The sequence below is a fragment of the Tauraco erythrolophus genome, chromosome 1 (genome assembly GCF_009769465.1).
Source record: "Tauraco erythrolophus isolate bTauEry1 chromosome 1, bTauEry1.pri, whole genome shotgun sequence".
Lineage (NCBI taxonomy): Eukaryota > Metazoa > Chordata > Aves > Musophagiformes > Musophagidae > Tauraco > Tauraco erythrolophus.
The window spans coordinates 83354376-83377253 of NC_141465.1; positions in this window are offsets into that span (position 1 = coordinate 83354376).

Genomic DNA, 22878 nt, shown 5'->3' on the forward strand with positions numbered 1-22878 from the left:
TCCCCCCCATGTTTTTCTGTTGAAGATCTCCATTAGCAAAACTTTAACCATATACACCTTTACCATTAGAGCACCACTTCAGAGGTAGAGCTATTCTGAGGAGGTACATCCTCAGCTGTAAATTTCCTGAGATATCCAAAATAAAAGCATCTAGACTTAAATTTGGAGAAATTCTGTATCATAGTAATACTTGTGGATTTAGAATTTGTGACTGCAAAAATCTTTAATTTTATAGCTAAAGACAAAGATATATTTAAGAGTTCCTTTGTTCTTGTTTGCCAAATGTCCAAAGTCATCATAGCCTAAAATCTATTTAGCCTAAAGATCCACTTCCATACTGAAATCATAGCAGCTTGATTTTTTTCAGGTAAAATGCTCCTCAAAATATCTGACATAGTAAACCAAGACAATATATAGCCAAACATACACACAGAGAAAAGGAAGCTAGTTTGCATGGATGCTTAAATTTCCAACGGTCTAGTGGAGTGGGCTTAAGCTCTCTTAACAGCCAATGGAGAGAAATGGATGGTTTCGTGTATTTGATGTATTTTAGAGATATACCCTACTATCACATAAACAATTCTCTCAAGCTGACCTTTTCTTTCCACTGAGTATGTACTCACACTCAGATGTAAATTACTACTTTTATTCAAATAAATCTTACGGTAAGACTATCTTAGAAGTCAGATGGGTTAAAAAAGAAAAAGTGACATATTTGGTCCATATGGTCCTGTAGCTTTTCAGTTTTTCCCATTCCCTTCACTTCATTTCTGATACAGAAGAAGACAGTACAGCCCTAGATGATGCTATTCTACCTGGTGCTACCAAAAATGCAGTCAAACCTTCTTGGTTGCAAGATGGTTGGCTCTCCAGGTGACATTTCCTTTCAGTTCATTTGTGATCTACTCATGTTCACATTCACTGGTTCATCCTTCAGAGCCTCCTAGTATTTTGAAAACAGAACTAGCTACTGGAAAAGAGACTGGCAATGTGATAAAAAAAAATCTATGAGTTTTTTTGAAGCTTGATCCATCCCACTGACGTTCTTTAATCAAGATATTAACATAGTTGCTGATGATGCAAACAGTACAAAGGCAAGCGGTACATTCCCTTCCACCCCAAAACTTCCCTCCCCACCACCACCACCGCCCCCCCCTCCTAGCCCCCCCCCCCCCCCCCCCCCCCGACATATAAATTTACAGTCAGTTAACTGATCTTCAGCAAAGTCACAGGAATTTATTACATTTACGCTTGTAACCTACTAAAATGGTAAAAAGCAAGCCATAGCAAAACAAGGTAACACTTAAGGTAACACTTTGCTTTAAATGCAGAAATGACTAAGAACAGATAATTACAGAAATCGAGCTGATAAGTAAGTCATTAAGCCATGGTGATTTGTAATCTTCTGTCAATACTTTGAGTCAAACAAAGAGTTGTATTCTATGCTATTAGTTTGAATTATCTTTTCTGGTAACATTTACTGCAGTAGTCTAAAGGCTACAAAGACATGAATTGCTTAAGATTTTGTTTTTAAAAAAAGCTGAAAGAGTCCAACCTATATATTAAGCATGCTTGGTTGCAAGGGTAGTCTGCATAAAAGGTGTGTTCTTGAATAGATTCTTATTTCAATCTTTAGATATCATCTTCCTGGTGATAGGAAAAAAAAAAAGAATAGCTATTTGTTTAACTTGATTCAGTTATGTAAAAGTTGCTTCTGCGGCCATTTGAAACACACTGGTATACTTAGTGCATTCCTTTGAGGCTTGCAGATGTAACAAAAGACCTATATGAGGCCTGTATTTTCATGAATTGGCATGATTAAGCCAGCCACCTTAACCAAAGCTTCTCAAATGACTTCAAATGCCTATACTTAAGCAACTGAACTGAAGCCGGGGTCTCTTCAACTGCCTGCCTCATCTAACTTTATAAAGTTAAACAGTCCACTTTTAGGAGGGCACTCAGAAAATCTACCACTCAATCCTTATTTAACCCCAAACCTCTGATACAGTCAAATAAAAAATGACAACAACAGGATTTTCTGGATGTCTCTTTGCACAGCAGAGCAAAGTTCATAAATCACAGTGAAAAAAACCTCAACAATTATTCTGGAATGATGTCACGTACAAAAGCAGATGTACCAAACTAAAATAAATATTAATTGCAGTTAATAAGGGGAAAAGGGCAGCTGGGGTTCATTTTGGTGCTATATCTCTAATTCTGAGGCAAAATGAAATGAAAGCTTAGGGAAAAAAATAACATAGGGTTCATTCATAAATTCTCACTCAAGGAAGCTGTAACTTACCTTCCTCAAGCAAGCACATAATAAGACAGGTAGACAGTTATTAGTTAACCAATATTTTGTGACTCTTATATCAAATTCCTGACAAGTAAAAAGAAAGAAACAGCAAATAATGCTAAAAATACCCATTCACTTTTGTTTTAAATTTTTCTTTAGCAACTGTGCTATTTGTACTTGTTCTTGGTTAATATTCCAGTTAATAATTCCAGCAGTGAGCTTCAGATGCATTAAGTATCACAAGATGCTAGAAAAATTATTCAAATTAGATATAGGAAGTATTAGCATTAAGAATATACAAGATTAAAAAATTACAATGACAGAGCTAGAGCATGAGAAATTTGTGACTGATGATTAAAATAACAGCTTGAGTTTCAAGTGCATCCAACAAACCCATCACAAGCTATTAGGAGAAATTATTCAGCAATAAATTTAGAATGATTTAAAGCAGAGCTTGTTCATAGATAACTCACTGTTGAATGTTCTAAGAAAGTTCCAAAGACTCGGTAGAAATGAGAAACGTAACTTGTCCTGAATACTGTAATAATTTGTAAAGGCATAATATTTATCTTTTTTATATTCATAGAATCACAGAATCATAGAATAGTTTGGGTTGGAAGGGACCTTTAAAGGCCATCTAGTCCAATCCCTCCGCAATCAGCAGGAACATCTTCAACTAGAGCAGGCTGCTCAGATCCCTGTCCAGTCTGGCCTTGAATGTCTCCAGGGATGGGGCATCTACCACCTCTCTGGACAACCTGTTCCAGTGTTTCATCATTCTCATTATAAAAAATTTCTTTTTTATATCTAGTCTAAATCTACCCTCTTTTAGTTTAAAACCATTATCCCTTGTCCTATTGCAACAGGTCCTGAAAAAAAAGTTTGTCCCCATCTTTCTCATAAGCCCCCTTTAAGTACTGAAAGGCTGCAATAAGGTCATCCTAGAGGCTTCTCTTCTCCAGGCGGAACAACCTCAACTCTCTCAGCCTTTCTTCATAGAAGATAATTCATCCATTCAAACTTCCTAGTATAAATCTTTCTTTCAGTATTCCTATCTTCCTCCTAAAAAGAATACTCATTGAATAAGCACTTTTAGTATATTTGCATAACTACTGAAATGAAGTGTTTCTTCCTCTCAGGGTGGCAGTATCTATTTAATCTATCTGTAATCCAACCACAGAATTATCCTGAACAGAATGTAAATAAGGATGATAGAAACCTCTCACAATCATGTTTAAACTGGCTAAAATATTACCATACTGTTTACATCTATTTTCTGCTTTCCTTGCTAATTTTAAGTTTTAATGTCTGAAGAGAATAGACTTAATTAAGACTTATTTTTCATAATTACATTCAGATTTATTTGAATAGATTCTGAAATCTTTTGAATAAGATTAATTTTTGCCAACATTTTGGTTTTAAGTAATTGAGACACAAATTTCAAGCTTAACCTCCTAGAAGAAAAGAATCTTAAAGTGAGATTGTCTGAGAAACAGTAGATTGTGCATTTTGATTACATTTGTTAGATCTACAGTGGGGCCAAGTGAGTTTTTCACTAGTGTTGTTTACTGTCTGTGGTGGGTTGACCTTGGCTGGCCACCAGGTGCCCACTAAGCTGCTCTCTTACTCCCTCTCCATCAACAGGACAGAGGGAGAAAATACGATGAAAAGCTCATGAGTCAAGAAAAGGACAGGGAGATTGCTTACCAATCACCATCATGGGCAAAACAGACTCAATTGGGGAAATTATTTTAATTTATTGCCAATTAAACACAGTAGGATAACAAGAAATAAGAAGATATCTAGAAACATATTCTCCTCACCCCCACTGCTCCAGTGTAGGCTCCTCTCCATGGGCCACATTTCCTGCTAGGAGCCTGTTTTAGCATAGACTCTCCACACGCTGAAGCTTCTTTCAGGGCAAACCCACCTGACACTGGGTTCTCTACAGGCTGCAGGGTGGATATCTACTCCACCATGGACCTCCAGAGGGACAGACTGCTTCACCACGCTCTTCTTCAGGGGCTGCCGGAAAGTATCTGCTCTGGAGCCTGGAACACCTCCTACCCCTCCTTCTTCACTGACCTCGGTGTCTACAGGGCTGTTTCTCTCACATTTTTTCACTCCTCTCTCCCAGCTGTCGTGCTGTAGTTTTTTTACCCCTTCTGAAATATATTAATAAAGAGGCACTAGCACCATCACTGATAGGCTCACCTTTGGCCAGCAGCAGGTCCATCTTGGAGCTGGCTGGAACTGGCTCTTGCCAACATGGGGCTAGCTTCTGGCATCTTCTCACAGAAGCCACCCTCAAAGCCCCCACCCACACACCTGCAACCAAAACCTTGTCGTGTAAACGTAATACACTGCCTTTGGTAATGATTCTCGGTTTATGTTCACACAGAAGAGACAAAATCCAAAGTTTAAAATATTTTAAAACTCAGAATGAAATTTTAGATTCAGTCATGCAGAAATTCTGTGTTCTCTCCAGATCTCTGGATTTCTTTCACTTCTCTGTATTTGCCACATATTAGAAAAAAAAATCATGCCTCAGTTGGGCCATCTGGGCTCAGCTATTCAGCCATTGATCATTTATAATAACAAAATAATAAATTAATTAATTAATAAGAAGTAATTTGTAAATAATAAATAATTTATAAGTAATAAATAATATCATTTATCACAGCAAAAAGAGGATCTCGTTAGAAAGAGAGAAAAAAAAAAACAACTGAAAACATCCACAGATAATTTGTTGACTGCATCAATTATAACTGAAAAATTTTCCATATAGATTATAAATTCCACTGAAAAAGGAAAGAAGCCACAAAGCAAACCCAAAATCTCATTCTCTTTTGAGACATGATCGGGATAATAGTCATACAGAAACATTTTTTTAGTTTAGTGCAGAATCAGATTTCAGATTTCAGCAGAAAAACAGTATTGCCGTTTTTGCTATAGAAATAACCTTCTACAGATCAGTAATCCATAAATACATGTCACACCTGGGACTTAAAGCCTAATGTGACCAATCAGCTTAAGATTTGAATACAAATCTGAGGAGGTAATACCTGACTGCAAACACAGCTTTACTACATGGTAAGGGCTGGAACACCGGGCTATATTAATCTTAGAGATGGATGAACCTTGGAGAATCTGCCTGCAAAGCGAACTCACCAGCCTACCTAATGTGTTCCCAAAGACTGCTAGCTCAGCAGGGTGATTCTAATGTATTTCTTTCAGCAATCGAGCTTGAAAAATAGTGGTTATCTCCGACTAACTCATGGTTTCATGTTTTGTTTACGAAAGTAAATTGCTAGTTCTTACATTTTTGTGATACAATTTAGATGAAGGCTGCTAGGGGGTTGGACTAGATGACCTTTAAATGTCCCTTCCAGCCAGCACTATTCTATGATACTGTGATTCCATTTTTTTTATTTAATGTTTTCTTAACTTCGTTCTCTTAACTTCAGAGTCTCCAGTAATTTCTTTCCCTCTATCTTTCTCTCTATTTGTTATTGAATATCTAATTTTAACCTTTATATTTTTCATCCATTTTCATCTACAGACTCTTTCTTTCATGGCCATCTCTTAACCTTGTCTGTTAAACCTCAAACCACTTCATTATTCAAGCATTTCTTAAGATTCTGAATTTAATTCTCTTTACTTGAGAAGCATCAAGTTGAACAGGTCTAAAGGAATTTTTCTGAAATTCTAAATACACAGATAAAGGAATTCTGATATTAATCACCTAAAGTTTGTGTTTTTTTCTTCATTACACCTTATTTTTTATCTGGGCCTAATCTATCTACCTTAGTTTTAGGGAAAAGAGTATCAACCTTTCCTAGGACTGTAATTGTTCCAGGAAATCTGCCCATGGAGATTTTCTGGCTTTGGGAAAGCAGGAAAGGTAACACTATAAAGAACATAAAAAGCCCTGCATAGTAATGGTACTACCTTATGTGGCATTGACCCTCCCTCTGGTATTTTTTGCCTAAAAAAGGAAATTCGCTAGAAAGGATAATATATTACTTGTTTTTAAGAAAGTTTCTGTTTTCAATGAGTTTACTCAGAATTTCTTAATTATTGCCTGCTGATGATTTTTTAGAATAGACACAACAAGAAGCATTCCTATAAACCGGTTAGCTAATAAAGTGGTATTTTATCCCATTCCTTTGAGGGAACTTGGACCTTTTGAAAAGAAAAAAAAAACAGTCTAGATGTTGCATTTCTGCCACAGAGGGAAGCCACAGCTCAGAAAATGTAGATGACAGTTTAAAATAATTTTCACTCCCATGAAAGGAGAAAAAAAAGTGGAATCATGTCTATTCCACTTAGATTAGCAGAGAAAACTAGACATGAAAGCAGTTGTGGAACTCCTCATCCATACCTGCATCCATTAATTTCGTCTTGAATTACACAGAATTAACAAAATTAACATTCATTTTAAAGTAAGAACATATTTATTTGTTTCCTTCCTCATGTTATTTTTGGAGATCAGAAAAATCAGAATACATTTCAAAGGAAAATTGTTCTCTCATTTAATTTTTCAAATGATAGCACCTGTCATGAGTGATATTAGAAATATGATTAAGGTCAGTGTCAATGCTCTTTTAGTTTCAGTTCAGATCAAATATTTCTGATCCTTCACCTTCATCTAATTTTATCTTTTCTATATTACGGCGCTATTAGTTTTTATTTTATTTTCTCATTTTCAATCTTCCCATTTTCTTCACTTTCTAGAACTACCTTAATTTTTAGCAGATGCCTTCACTGTATTACCCTACTCCTTCACACAGATAATATTTGGAAAGAATAAATAAAAACACTGTTGTTTATTTTTAACCGTTCTTCTTTCACTGCAGATTTACTCAAAACGATCTGTTCCAGCTCTCATGCTTTTTATTCCTCTGGCTTATTTCCCTGAAAGCCAGAAGCTCTAACCTTGTCATCAAGAACAGAACAACAATATTTGCACAAATGAATTATGAAACCTTCTTACGTAGATCTTGTCATAAATTCAAACTTCGTTAGTAATAAACACTTGTGAAAGACTTTTACTTCCTTGCTCGCAACAATATGTGCCCTTCCCTTGTGTTGGCTCTTATAGGGCATAAGACTCTTCTTTAATTCAGTTTGTCAATGATGAAAGGAAATGTGTTCACTCACCCTACTCTTTTTCCCCAGTATTGCTTTCTGCTGGTTTCTGAATCAGTCAAATGAGGGTCCAGGAAATACCATAATGAACACAAGGGAATTGGTAAAAGCAAGAAAGAGTGTCTTTTGTTGAAATGTCAACTCAATGGTATTAGGCTACTGTAGGTTCAGGTAAAGAGCTTCAAAGTACATTATTTTCTATTTCCATTCACTAGCAATAAAGTTAGTTCAATATAGTCGGAAACATTTTATATCAATGTTACCAAAGTTTAGCAACTCTCATTTCCACTTTAGAAAAACAGTAATTCTAGTGATCTGATATTCAAGGTTATGTGGCTTGAATTACGCATGTCAAATGTGCATTTTGCTAAACAGGCAAATCAAGGTTTTAACTATTTGAACAGTGTGTCAATAATGTAATCATGTAATCAATTGTAACTTTAGAGTTTGAGAAAAGATAACTCAAAGTTTTTTTTTCATAATATTTGAGACAAAGAAAATTATTTAAATTACTATATATTTAATTTCTACACCTTAACAGATCTCTCATCTGATTGATGATAATTTTCATCCAGAACTTTTTTCAACTTAAAGAAAGTATTCAAAATATTGGCTAGTAATATTTTAATTTAGCTTCTTTTTGGCAGTATCACAAGTTACCATACACAAATTGTGCTTATTAATCTATTACAGTTATATATGATGTTATAAAATCTGTATCCCTGTGTTTTAAATGAAGAGGGAAACTTAGTGTTTTGAATTTTGTGACTTTCAAGTAATTAAACTAATGTTGCATTACTATAGGGTTTTTTCTTTAAATAACAGAACATTTTGGATTAATATTTATTTAATTGAGCTTTTCTTTGATGCCTTTGACATTTGTTATTTTTATTAAACTGTTTTACATTACTTCAAAGTGGTCTTGATTTATGAGTCATAAACATGCAAAGTGCTAATTTGACATATCTCTAGCATGCCTCTTAACTTTTCGGTTTTGTGTTTATTGTTGTCCTGGTATTTGTTTGCACATAATTCCATTGCAAGAAAACATTCTACAGCTAAAAAGATTTTAATTTAAAATTTTTGGATCTAAGAACATTTTATCTTCATCTCAGAATGATTATTGGCTCAGTCATGTTTGCAAATGAGGTTCCTCTTATAGTGCTAACTTTTTTGCAGTCATTCTCATAGTGGCAAAGACATAATGTTATTCTTATTAACATTCAAGTAACACTCATTATTTACTTTTTTTTTGCTTTTCTTTGTTTACAGACAATAATTTTCTAATTAGTAGTGTGTCATGGCTATTAAAAAGAAAAAAAAAACCACATTTTTATCATCATTATACTTACGGTGGCTGTAGTTATAACTTCTAAGTATGTAGTAAACACAGAACTCAAAGTACAGTAAGCATCAACTTCTCCTTGTAATGGAAGAGAAATTAAGACAGTAAAACAGTTTTAATGATCCAGTACTGTTTAATATCTCCATCAATGGCATAGACAATGAGATCGAGTGCACCCCCAGCAAGTTTGCAGGCAACACCAAGCTGAGTGGTGCAGTTCACATGCCTGAGGGACGGCTTACCACCGAGAGCACTTGGACAAGCTTGAGAAGTGGGTTCATATGAACCTCCTGAGGTTCAAGAAGGCCAAGTACAAGGTCCTGCACCTGTTTCAGAGTAACTCCCAGTATCAACACAGGCTGGGCAATGAACGGATTAAGAGCAATCCTGCAGAGAAGGACTTAATGATACTTGTTCATGAAAAGCTGGACATGACCCAGGAATGTGCACTTGCAGCTCAAAAGGCCAACTGTGTGCTGGGTTACATCAAAAGAAGTGTGGCCAGCAGGTTGAAGAAGGTGATTCTTCCCTGGTATTCCACTCTGGTGAGACCATACCTGGAATACTGCATCCAGCTCTGGTGTCCTCAGCACAGGAAAGACATGGACTTGTTGGAGCTGGTCCAGAGGAGTGCCACAAAAAGATCAGAGGAATAGAACACCTCTCCTATGAAGAAAGGCTGAGTTGGAGTTGTTCGGCTTGGAGAAGAGAAAACTTACCTTTAAAACCTTCCTCAACTGATATTTCTTTCTTTTTATTTTTTAAGAACTTTTTTTTTTTCCCTCCTTATTCTTATTTTCAATGATGTGATACCCTTATCTGATATTCAGGAACAATATGGGAAAACAAAGTGAACAAAAAGATATGTAAAGATAAGCATGAAATGAAATGTAAATCTTGTCTCTCTTTGCAAATGTTTTCTAAGCGTACATTATGTTATCTTAGTAACATGGTTCCTTCCTGTTTTCATAGCATCATAGAAGAAGAAAAGACCTAGAATATTATATTTACTTTTTTAATTTCTTCAGTAGCAGCTTCTGCTGCAACTATAATCTGCTGTTTCAGTGTATTTTCTCAGTGGAGAAAAACTCAAGTATATATGTTTCTTTTAGAGATTTCTCTTTTCTCTTGTCCCTTCAAAAGATCCATGTAATTAGTAATTTTATATATATTTTTTTTTCCATTAAAATCTGAAAAGAAATCTATTTAGAGTTTGATTCACGAGAGGAATTGTACAACTTCTCAGTTTAAACAATAGGTTCCTAGAAATTAGAATTAAATTTATAAATCTGTGTGTAAGATGTGGGCTACTTAGGTATCTCAGATTCACATAACTACTAAGCCTAAGTGAGTGAAGAAAAGACATAGATGAAAAGTGTGTTTCTGAAAATCCTTCCAAATATAGCTTATTCATTGGACAGGAGGAGGAGAGCAGGAAGAGGTTAAAACAATTAGGTGTGTACAGTAATCTAATGTTTTGAACACTTGTGCAGTAAGGATAGACCCTGCACTTATAAGGATATCAGCCCATATTAAGCCCGTTCTTGCTATTTCATTAGCATGTCAAATACTTTTTCACATGCAAACTGTTGCCTTCAAGTACCAATCTCAGGTTGAAGATAATAGAAATAGATGTAAATCAGAGATTCTTTAACTCTCTTTCAGCTGTTGGTCAGTACGTGAATGTTTCTTCTCCAGTTCCTTTCATTTCCAAGTTAAATAGCTTTACTTAAACTGAAGCTAATTATAGCAGTTACACTTTAACTGATGTTTTAACCGAAGTAGTTTAATTTTGCTACAGTTATAGTGGTGTTAAAAATTCTGTCTCTTCAAGGATGAAAAAGAAATACTCATGCCTCATTTTGGTCCTTCCTCCTCTGCCAAGAACAAAAGATGTAAAAAACCCAGAACGAACAAAACTCAGAAACTGATCACTCTGCAATAGTGTTACTGAATATGAAGTTGATCTAGGAAGCAGAAGGAAGGTTTATTGCATTCCTGACTGTACCAGATTCTCTATTTCAGATTTATATTAATGCAGAGTTTACAGTTCCAAGTCGGGTACTCTGGAATATAAAATTTTCTTAAATCTTTTGGAGTTTAGCCATTTTACAAAACTATTAATAGCAACAAGAATAGATACTTGAAGCTGGATCTCTGCCATCTCAGGTGAGTGCCCTAACTGGACTAAATGCACCAGTTCTGTGCTGCACAAACATTTGGACAACAAAAATCTGGGTTACCTGAGGATTCGTCATAAAATGAAGAATGAAACTCCAAATACTATTACTTCTTTCTCTACTGAGGTCATGGGAGAAACAAAAAGAAGCATGGAGATGATTGGAAAACAGAATTTTTTCATTATAGAAAACTAGGAACATCTACGTTTTCTCTAGAAAGTTCACATTCTTGCTAGGGAACAGCCATAAAAAAAGCTTATGTCAGCCATAGCGACATCCCTGATTCCTTGTTTGGAACTACCTGTGAGTTGTTGTAATAAAAGCACTCTAAGGAAGATAGTCTCCATCCTAGAAGAGTAACAGATATTAGCAGTAATCTTTTTTCAGCTGCTAGTAAAGGCTGATAGAAACATTGAAGCAGAAAGAAATTAAAGTCAGAGACCTTAAGACAGAAATTTAAGAGATTTCTTGATGTAAAAGAAGTCTGAAGACATACACAAATGATTGCAATCCTCATAGTCCAAGGACAGCAACAACAACAAAACTCCTATGAAATACCAGTCTTATATGAGAGTATTTGAATGGTTTGCAAAGCAGCTCAGCTTTTTAGTATAAGGCCAATAGAAGTCAAGAAAACCTCAGAATCCCTCTTCATACAAGCTTTTGACTCAAGTGATTTTTTTACTTCAGTGTTATAATTCTGCAAAGCATTATTAAGCCATAAAAGCCCCCTGTGTGGACAAAAAGTGTGGCTAGGGGCCAGAAAATCACAATTTCAGATAGCTTAATCTAATAGCACACAGCAAGATACCTGTCTAGAGGGAGATGTAGATGAGCCTCATCAAGGAGCTGCTGTGGTCAGCTGGGCCCTGCAATGCTCTCATAAATGCAGAAAGAGAGCCTTCCTTCAGCAGCAGGTGGGGGCAGTTGCCTTCAGCCTGAGGAGTGCTTGTATTAAACCCGAAATGTGAATCCACGCAGATTAAAACTCATGTCATTAGAAGCAAGTGAGCTTCCTGGAACTTAGATCATTCAGTTTCACTGATGGTGAGATATAGGGGAGCCAATTACAATTACATAGTAATATCAATTTACTGTAAAACTCCAGCATAAATTCTGAAGCATCTGGGAACTGAATTCCCAATATTCCTTAATTAATAAACCTCATTCCCAGATTTCAAGATGATCAGGTGTATGAAAATATTTTAATTTCATTGTGTACTCAAGATTACAGTGTGCTTTGTGGATTAATTTTCAGTTGAATTATTTTTCCTTAAATTCAGATACGATCTGGGAGAAGCAGTGACTATAATCAGAAACAGCAGACATTATGTAAGAACTCATTTTAACAACACGAAAACATCAAAAACAGTTTTGAAAAGTATATTTTAAAAATTTGCTTTAATATATATAAAAAAAGTCTTCCTCTGGGAAAAAAAATCAAAATATGCACAAACTGTATACATGAATCATTTTACCCAGGATAAACCGTATTTCTGTGTATTTCTCGTGTTCAGTAGTATTAATCCAATACAGGTTTCTACGCTGGGGATTCACACTAAGATCCAGATCACGCTGTTCTCTAGAATTAAATTGATTACACTACAAAAACTTTTTAGGCAGAAAAGAGGAAGATCACAGGAATTGAAAGCAAAATATATGGAAAGAGATCATGCACTGAAAATGAAGATGAGTTTACATGTTTCTTTTTTCAAATGTGTGTAAACCTGAAGGATAAAAGTATAATAGAAAGGAAAACACTGAGGGCATTTATTCAAATGCAAACCAGCAATACATCTTGAAAGTCAAGAATGATGGCAACAGCAAGAAATGTGCATGCAAAATGGCATAAGATATAATAAAATCACTTAAAAAATTGTGGTTTTAGGCCAAAGATAATACGTTTTCTATGGCCATAATAAAGTCTGAAGAGATTTGCAAATTCCTCTGAAGAAATCTGCTTTAAATGCAGACTTAAATACAGACTTCTAGATTGTATGAGATCTAGGGTGATTTATCTTTCAGTCGTCAAAGCCTATGAAACATAGTAATCTTCACTCTACTAGTAGCTGGTAGAGGATCTAAGGTCACCTCAAACCAATATTTTGTGTTTTAACTGGACATCTTATTTTTATTTACACTAAGAGGCTGGTAAGGAAAAGATAAGAGAAACAAACTAATCAAATTACTAATTTTTTTTTTCTTGTATAGGAAACGTATTTATCTGTTTGTTCTGGCTCTAGAAAAAACAGTCAAAAATCTGAAAGTGCAGATAATTCTGAAAGAATTTTTTGTTCAGAAATCCTGCCCCTCTCTAGTGCAATTTACAGTACTACTGTCCTCAAGCAGTTATGTGACCACTTAAGTGCCTTCGTTCACTGAGATCCCAGTGACTTACAGATGTCCATGAATATTCTGCAGAATAGAGAAGGTTTTGCCCTGTCCCTACCTGTCTGTCAACATAACGGCTTTCTTGTGCAACATAATCAGAGGCCAAGCTTATTGAGGGTAGACAGCAGATATCACTGAGTTATCTGTAGTCACATCAAGAAAAGTTTACTGTCAAGTGTCTATGAAGCAAGCTGAGAGAGAGGGAAAGTGGAGATATGCCAAACAAACACACAGTTTTCTTCTATAAGAAAAGATTTGACACTAAGAACCGTTGTTCAGCTACAACCCTGTGCAGCACAACTGCATATGGTCTTCCTACAAGGTGGATTGTAAGGTGTCACTCCTAAAATGAAGAACTTTTGGGGGAAAGTAACTAGAAACTCAGAGTCTGATAAATACATTTAACAGCCTGAGGTGAGAATTGAAGTCTAGCTCATGGTGAAACCTTCAAAAGCTTTTACCTTCTATATCAGGAACGTAGGAATAACAGGTACAGAAGGTAGTGTAGTAGTCTTGATATTGCAGGCTAACGCATAAATAAGAGTAAATCTAGATGCGCCATTCAGCACTGCCTGTACATTTACAGAGGTGATGTGAATTTACTGGTTCTGCTCTCCCAGCCACATCACTGCTGAATGTAAGTATAGTATGTGGGTAAACATGGATATCTGCATGACATTTCTTTGTAGGTAAAGCCTGAATGCATTAGGTAGAGTGGTAGAGGTAGAGGAAAGTTCCTGCAGTCTTCAGCTTTTGCAGTTTGAACTTCAATGAAAATTTCTTCAGCAGTTCTCAGAGAAGAATATATAAAGATAAGTATTCACACTATGAAAAGCGTTTTCTGTGACTTGAAGGAACTTTGCTCAAATTTGATTAATATGTTCTATATGCCAGATGTAAAACCATAGAAAATTTTGTTTCTCCAGGTGGCCATTTCAAAAATGAGTTGAATATGACGGCAAGAAGTAATATTAAGTGCCACTTGACAGTTTTCAAATGCTAAAGCTGAAATTTTGCAATGCTTTTGTCAAGACATAGAGGTAAGGATGTTCCTTTACTACACAGGACACCACAACATCATGTGGCAGCATGCAGGCGTAATGGTCCTGTGGATTTCTTTACTGGATATGGGACTATGCTACAATCAAACTGTAAAGTTCATAGAAGAACAGAAGGCATCAGAACTTGCATTCAATAATGTATGCTAGCAGGCTTTTTAGTTCATATCATTATATGTCAGCTGCTGACATGCTACCAAACCAATTAAGGAAAGTCACCAGAGTAAATTTATCTACAGCATGCTATGAAACTGAACTGAAAAATATTTCATATCCTTGAAGCCAAAGTAGTTGTGATTTGCCCTGCAGTAAATGTCTGCTGTGACAGATACAGGTGGTGCTCTGCATCGCATCTTTGAGGGCAGCAGGGAGAAGGTACTGCAGAGAGTGCTATGGAGCAATTATGGGAAGGACTGAAAGGCCAAGATTCATAGCATCTGACAACGAAAGAAATGGACCCCATTGCAGTGAGAGATAAGAGATGATGGCTGCACTTAATAGTAGTAGGTCCTGGATTGCTTATATCTTTAAGTGGTGAAAAAGACTGCAGAAAATGTTACATTAGCGTGCAGAAACCACAGTATCAGCTCAGTCACACTCTGAGGCTGCATGAACTGAAAAGGCACATACAGGACTTTCACATATTTTGAATATCAGAAAATGTTCTGTCCTGTGTTGATACTCACGGGTTTGTAGACAAGATTTTTAAAAATAAGCAGCATAATGAAATCATGGCTCAGAAATGCTGGGTAGAAAGATACAAAATCGTACTTGCCTCAATAGCATACGCTGAGGCAAAACAGCAGCATAGGTGAGTCATATTTCACCCTACAGCTGGTCAATAGTGAAGAATATATCAATTTCACAATCAAGACACCTGGCAGAAGTTCACTCATGCTAAGCTGAAATAATTCAATAGTTTCTAGAAATAGAAAATCTGATAGCTTTGATCAAGTGCCTTCCTCTATGCATTTTTTAGCTTTTCCATTCCAATTCACATTTCTCGAATGAATTGTTTCCTTTGAGGGACTGGTATACAAGGCTACATAAAGACTCTCTACAATCTATACAGATTAACAGCTTTTTATTTGTTTTGTTTTTCAAAGGAAACATCTATAGAGCGATAATAAAATATGAAAGGTAACTATATTTTATTTAATTTTAACTTTAAATGTAACATAGTTTATATGTGTTTCTTTTAAATCATTATATTATTTATCCAATTAAAAAAAAAGCACAATAAAAATGTGTACTTTACATGCTATCATAAATTTGACCATGTGATATGAAAGACATCAAAGAACACAGTGGGTCCCATGAAAAATCTGAGTCATAGGTTTCCTCATGTGAAAGCAAAGTAATTCACAAGACATTGACCTGAAAGACTCAAATTGTCTAGTTGATATACAACTTTCAAGATACTCAGGAGAGAGATGATCTGTACAGGAAGTTGATGTTTTCCATTACAGCATCTGTCTGAATTAGGTATATTGGAGTTCCAGGAACCATGTACTTTAAGATATGAAGTGCAAGTTCAGATTACCAATGAACATACATGGAAAATCCATTCTAACTTCTAGACCTATGGATTACATAAAAATAAGTAATATATATTCCAAAATAGTTGACATATTAGTAAGGATTTTGGAAATCCAGCTAGTAATAGTGACTGTGGACTAGAAATATGTGCATATTAAAAGAGAATCCTAAATCTTCAGTGTTGAAGTACCATGAATGTTTTAAAGGTATCTTAAAGTAGATGAGTGGTTTAGATTAAAATTAGGATTTCTGTAGCAAAATAATCTTGGAAAGAAGAGATAGTGCAACTAACAAAAAAGAAAAAAATCAGGGCTCTGACTTTTACTGGCATTCTAGTTCATTTTGATGTAAAACAAAACCTGACATTTACTCATCTTTAAGTTACGTACATAGTAATGTTACCATGCCATAATAATAAGAATATCAGTCACTTTAAATCTGTACTATCATAGGTAAGGCAGAAAATAAAATTTTGAGGTTTTTGCTATCCAGAGAAAATATCCTAACATCTTCCTGAAATTGCAAATAAAAGCCTTCATACACACAGACACTTAGACAGGAAGGAGTGAATTTGGATTGATGGACCTACATTTCCTATATACAAATGAAAGTGCATAGGATTCAAATGAACTACAAATGCTACATGGAGTGCAGGGACCTGTGTTAACTGCAGACAGCTTTTTTGCTACTAATTCGTTGATGATCATCATGAAACTCTCTTGAATTCTAGTTCCCATGAAAGTCCGTTTCCCATTCACATTCTGGAAGCTAGTCCAGAAGTGCTAGCTTCTGTTGCAGCATAAAAAGAATATCTGAGTTTTATCAGTCTTTCACACAAGGCACAAAAATGTACGTGTACATGCACATGTCAAGGCTGAATCCAGGTTTATGCAAGAAGAATACCAAATTCGTGAGTTAAGAATTTCCAACCTGCACTTTGAAAGCATTGTAAAGTGGAACAGGAAAATCTCTATTTATATACATCTCTTGAGCTGTCTGCTGCCACTCTCACAGAAACGTGATTCCTTCTGGTCTTACACAAAATAGATTATCTCCTGCAAAACTTCTAATTCCTTCCTTTATGTGCCCTGCTAGGGGAGCATAATTGGTTTGTTTTTCAATTCTTTTACTGAAAGTAACAATTTTTTTTTTTTTTTTTTTTTGTAATTCATTTAAGGAGAGCAGGCAGACAACATGGCCAGGTAGAAGAAAATTTATCTCACCTGAAAGATGATATATGTATCTGGAGCATAAAGCAACTGTATTTTGCAAAGCTGCAGAGCTTTCTGAGAAAAGTCCTGAGGTCAGCTCTGCAAAGCAGTCTCACACTGGAAATGGTGAGAATACAGTACTCTGCTCCATGATCCTACAGAATTTTGACCAGCATTGTCAAAATTTAGCTCATGCTTTCCACATGAAAAAATGCCTCGTATTTGATGGATTTTTTCCACTTTAAAATGTATTTATATATAGATTTTTCTTTGGTTTAGTATTTATCTGTGAGACAGATTGTATCTATAATGAACTGTTTTTTATTAATATAAAATAACAAAATAAGGTACCATATGCATGTCTACCATAATACAAGATGGGAAAAGAGACGATGACTTTATTTTCAAGCAGGGTTTATTTTAAAGCCTGTTAATTTGATCTCAGATTTGTATTATTTGCTAAACATTAGCTATACAATGCCTCAAAATAACTCCATTAAAATTCTACTAGTTTCACCTGCAAGAACAATACCATAGCTTAGCAATACGCTTAGATTGGAGGAAAAAAATAGTCAGTGCAAATTAATATCATAATACCTGAAGGTATGAATTAATACAACTATTTGGATCCCAAGAAAGGATAGAGTATGTATTCAGATAAAGTACCCATGCTTACATTTTCAATAGTAGCTAACAAGTCTGATAGTTTCAATTTTTCAAAATTTGGAGGCGTTATAGTTTTGGAAAAGCACTTGAATAGTTAAAATAAAATAAAATAGACTGATCAGCAGTCAACATTCTTAATTTGTTGGGTATGCAGAGGGACTATGCTTTTACAGAAGAAATAGATCATTAATATCCTCCATTATTTTTATTGGAGACATAGGAACACAGGATTATAGAGATGCCTTGAAGCACCAGTTCCTGTTTCTTGCCTTTCATGAATTAACCAAACTGCATTTGGAAGACCAGTAGAGAGTTTTTCTGTATTTTTTTTTCCCAAAACTCCGTAGATGCTACAGTCATCAGGATTCTTTTAATATCTAGTGACATTTATTCACTTATATATTAAATAAGTTTCTGCATACTTCACAATACATCTGTCCTTAGACAATAAGACAAAGAAATTATGAAGTCTGGACAGTTCATGACTTCAGTCTCTAACTTTCAACTGAGAAACTTTTTCTACATCCAAGAGTGTAAAATGAAAGGTAAGAGACGATTAAAGTTTCGAGGTGGCAGGGATGGTTTAAGATAAAACAGTAAAAGAGAAAGAAAAATGAAGAAAAGAACTCTACAAATAGAGCATTTTGTCACAAGTATTACTGTGTTTTAAGAACTGAAATCGTAGTTTCCGTTCCATGTAGTAGGAACATTAAAGGCCTTTGAAAAACAAAGACTTAAATACCATTGATTCAGATAGCAACATTCAGCAAAGTTGTGAAAAACATACCATGAAAGGAAAGATAGACCTTGAAAGATAGATGTTTAACCCAAATGACACAGAGACAGTTTGTATGTGAATCTTTTTACTTGGTCATGGTAACCTCATAGTGGACAACATATTTAATTAAATATAATAACTAATTTCACACAAGCACTTCAAGAAAGACACAGCCATGCTTCTCGCCTCATACTTGTGACATAAACTTGTGTGATAAACTGTGGGCTTACTCAGTTTTAAAGACATAGCAATGCATATGCAGGCAGAGTATAATATTTAGACATCAGTGAGTCAATTTCTATTTTTTAAGAGATGTAGGAATCCACTGATTTATGAAGAAAATTGGATCTAACTTATAAATATTAGTGATAGGTAAAATAACTATCATTGAAGGATTATTTTTTGCAGCTAAGCAATCAAGTATGGACTAAAAAAGTTTTCAAACAAAAAACTTGAAGTACATGCCCAAATGAGGCTGAAATGTATGCAATCACACATGGATTATATGCATATGAATTTGAGGCATTTTTCATTATTCTGAACATGCATCGACTCAGTTAGACTAGGATAAAATTAAAACATATTGGAAAGAAGCATAAGAATTCTGTTAGTCTGACATATTAGTCTGCTCCAAAATTGTTGACAACGTAAGCAACTCAAGATAAGGAACACAATTTCACAGCAACATGACAGGAAATAAATTTTTAGTGCCTAAAAGAATAAAGGGTATAAGTGAGAAGCTTTTTTTCTAAATACTTTTCTCTCTCCTAACCGAAATTATGTTGTGAGCCATGATATCTACACATTTGTCTTGAAAATTTCTGAGGTTGGATGCTGTAAAAGATTTTATGAAGATACACCTGAAGGTTACCTCTGCTGTATCTCAATATTATGATGGCAGACGCCATAACACAAACACAAACCTTTCAGCTAATGTTCCATCTACAAATCACTAAAAATGATGTTTTGACAGCAAAAGGTTTTATCTACTTTTTACAACATTTCAGTACTATATGAAGAAGTCGCCAAGGCCAAGGTTGCAGCTGCTTTCAAAGAGATAAGCAGTTAATAAAAATATGTATTACCTGACTAATTTATTGTGTGCGTATTTGTTTAGCTAATTCAGAGTATTATAACTTTCTTATTAAACAGCTGAAAAATTTTTAGTGAAACATGTAGTGTTTTCTTCTTAAGAACTGGGACTGGAAGAGACTACAGTGAAAAAGAAAAGTGGTTTGTTGTTCGTTTTGCTTTGGTTTAGTTTGGGGGGTTTGTTTGTTTCGGTAGAATTGGTTTAGCTTGAGCTTTATGCCAGGAAAGAAGGGAAAGGATGTTTCAGGTTCAGTGCTCTCCGAATATATAAACTCAATTTCTAACAGAGACCTATTAAAATGCTTTACCTGAAAGAATAAAGGAAAGTTAGTCCGTGATTATCAGTACGAGGATAAAAAGAATAAGAGTTTCTTTGCTAAGGTAACACTAAATTTTGTATTAAAAATACAATTTTGCCACCTTTTTTTTTAAAGCAATTTAACTGCTTTCTAAAAGTTAACCATAGCTCACTCTCTCTTTTTGCTATGGAGGGAATCTGGTCAATAAGACTGGGCTAGACATCTAGCTACACATCATATATGCATTTTCTGTGTAAGAGTTACTCCACTACAGTAATGGTATTTCTTGGGAGACAAATGCAATCATCATGTATAATTTTACATCCTATGCATATAAAAGTCCTTTTGACCTCTTTGTGTAATTTGAATTTTCTTAAACATTTATGAACTAACCTGACTTTAATCAAACTCTTCACCTTGCTTTCCTCATATATTGTAAGCAAAACCCAAATGTTGCAAAAAATAAGAAAACTATTAATAGGAAATATTTACAGTTTGGAGAAAAAAAGACTTCTTAAAATCTAAATTGTTTTTTTAAAAAAATCAATATTAATAAAAAAATAAAGTAAAGTTAGTACTGCCAGATGAGAGTTTCAAGTCTCTGCACAGTTATTGAAGATCTGATGTTCTGGAAAACCCATCAATTCAAATAGTCATAACTTGTTAAGAAGAAGCAACTTTTGCACACTTAGTTCATTATTTTGGACTACTTTAAAACATTGAAGCAATAAAGGAGAATGAAGAACTGTTAAGTTTTTAGAAGTACATAATAAACAGAGAAATAACGGACCCCTCAGAATAGCCACACTAACATCCAGGAAACCTATAGTGCTATGATACGTAAAAACTATCTTTATGAAAATATTGCAATACTTTCTTCTTGGAAATACGTTGTTTTCAAGACTGTTCATATGATATTTCTATTCTAAATTTGAAAATACTGATAATCTTAGAAGAAAACCTCATATGATCAGGTTAATCTCTACCCAGAGAAATATGGATAATACAAAGCATACACACTGAGTCAAACTGTCAAGATTTCTGAATTTTCTTGCCTTCATAAAAATAAGTTATATAAAGTAAGTGTCTTTTGATGTTTATTTGAGTCTTTATATAAAACAACTCTGACATGTCTTAGACTATTTCTCTTTTTAAAGAGCATTTGTTTATAGGTGAATTTCTGGAACTGCTATTCATGGTGACAAGTATCTTATGACACGTGAGCAACAATTCAAAACAGCATAGCTACTTTCTGTTCAGGGTGTTGCAAACTGATCTTATTTACCTAATGGCGTGATTTTTTTTTTTTTCCTTAATGACTTAGCAAGCAATTTGTGATACATCTTTACAGTGAAATAAAAGCACCATAGAATGAATTTGACACTGAAACCCTGATCCGTGGTATAATTGTTAACTCATTCCCTAGATTTCTCATGGATAAATAACTTCCTCAAAGATTATTCTTCCTGTGGAAAAAGCTGATGTCAAGCAGTGTGACCAAAAAACAAAACCAACAAAACCAAAAAACTGAAGCAAATTAGCCTCAGGGCAAGGTTAAATATCTGACCTTTCATTTACCAGTAGAAGTGTAGCCCTATATGTTGGTATGGTCCCGTGTTTAATTTCAGAGGTTTATACTTTTTTTTTTTTTAAGAAATACTTTAATTGCATTTTTTAACAGTGTTAAGTGCATGGACTTCACAAGGTATCCTTCATAATGCATTCTCTTGGCTTGGATAAGTGGGATCCATAGGTCCACTCTTTTCCTCTTTTCTCTCCTCTTCAAACACTTAGGCTTGATTTTAGCTTTTCCCTCCTTCCTATGTGATCAACAGAAGGCTAAGACGTTGCCTACCTCTGTAGGTCTCAACAGTATGTTCTTCTTTAACAACTTCCTTATATTTCATTTTCCTTAAATCTCTTGATACGATTGTTGCTATGTGTCATCTGAGTGGGGAAAAAAAAGCTAACAAAACCCTACAAAAAATCACCTCTTTTATTCCCTTGCAAAATCAGATGAAAACTTTTTTTTTTTCTGTATGTGAAACCCCACTCAAGCCCTGTCAAAATGACTTGGTGAATAGTGTAAAAGTCTGATAATTTACCAAATCACTAGTCAACTTCTAGTCAAATCACAGAAGTAAACGAAGTGACCCTAATTAAAGTCAAGGACTCAGCAGTACCTCTATTCACTTCATTTTCCAACACTCTTCCCACCAATAAATGACTGTGTTTATGTATTTTTGTGTTCAGTTAAATATATTTTAAGATTAAAATATACAAACTGCTGCTGACCTTGTTAATACGCGTTTTTAAATGCTAACTCAGAATCTCATTATGGGCAAAAGGGAACAAGCCTTACATAACTGAAGATCCAAGGATTTATTGTTGACTTAGTTATATTCATAACAATTTAACCAACATACAACAAATACTGCTACTCCAGCTACAATATTACTAGTACTTAGATTCCAAATGACTACAGAATCACTCCAAATTACTTCGAATCACTCTGAAACACGTCAACAAACATGTTAATATTCATGTTTAGCAAGCACGGTAACACGAGTGCAATTATTTGTCTTTTCCACTATCTCAAATCCTTGTAATATTAAATGTCACTGCCTAATTAGAACTAGAGAGATAAGACTTTCCACTTGTTACTCATTTACACATTCCAGTAAAGTTAATTTATGCCAAGGGATAAATTCCCTTGATCCAAACTCAATACAATGTGTTTGTGAAGTTTCATTATCAGTAGTTTAGTTTGCTTAATAGATTCTGAAAAATTTAAAATGGCAAAGAAATTGTTAAGAAACTAAATATATGTGGATTCAAAAAAACAACAAAAAACAAGCAACACAAAGGGACT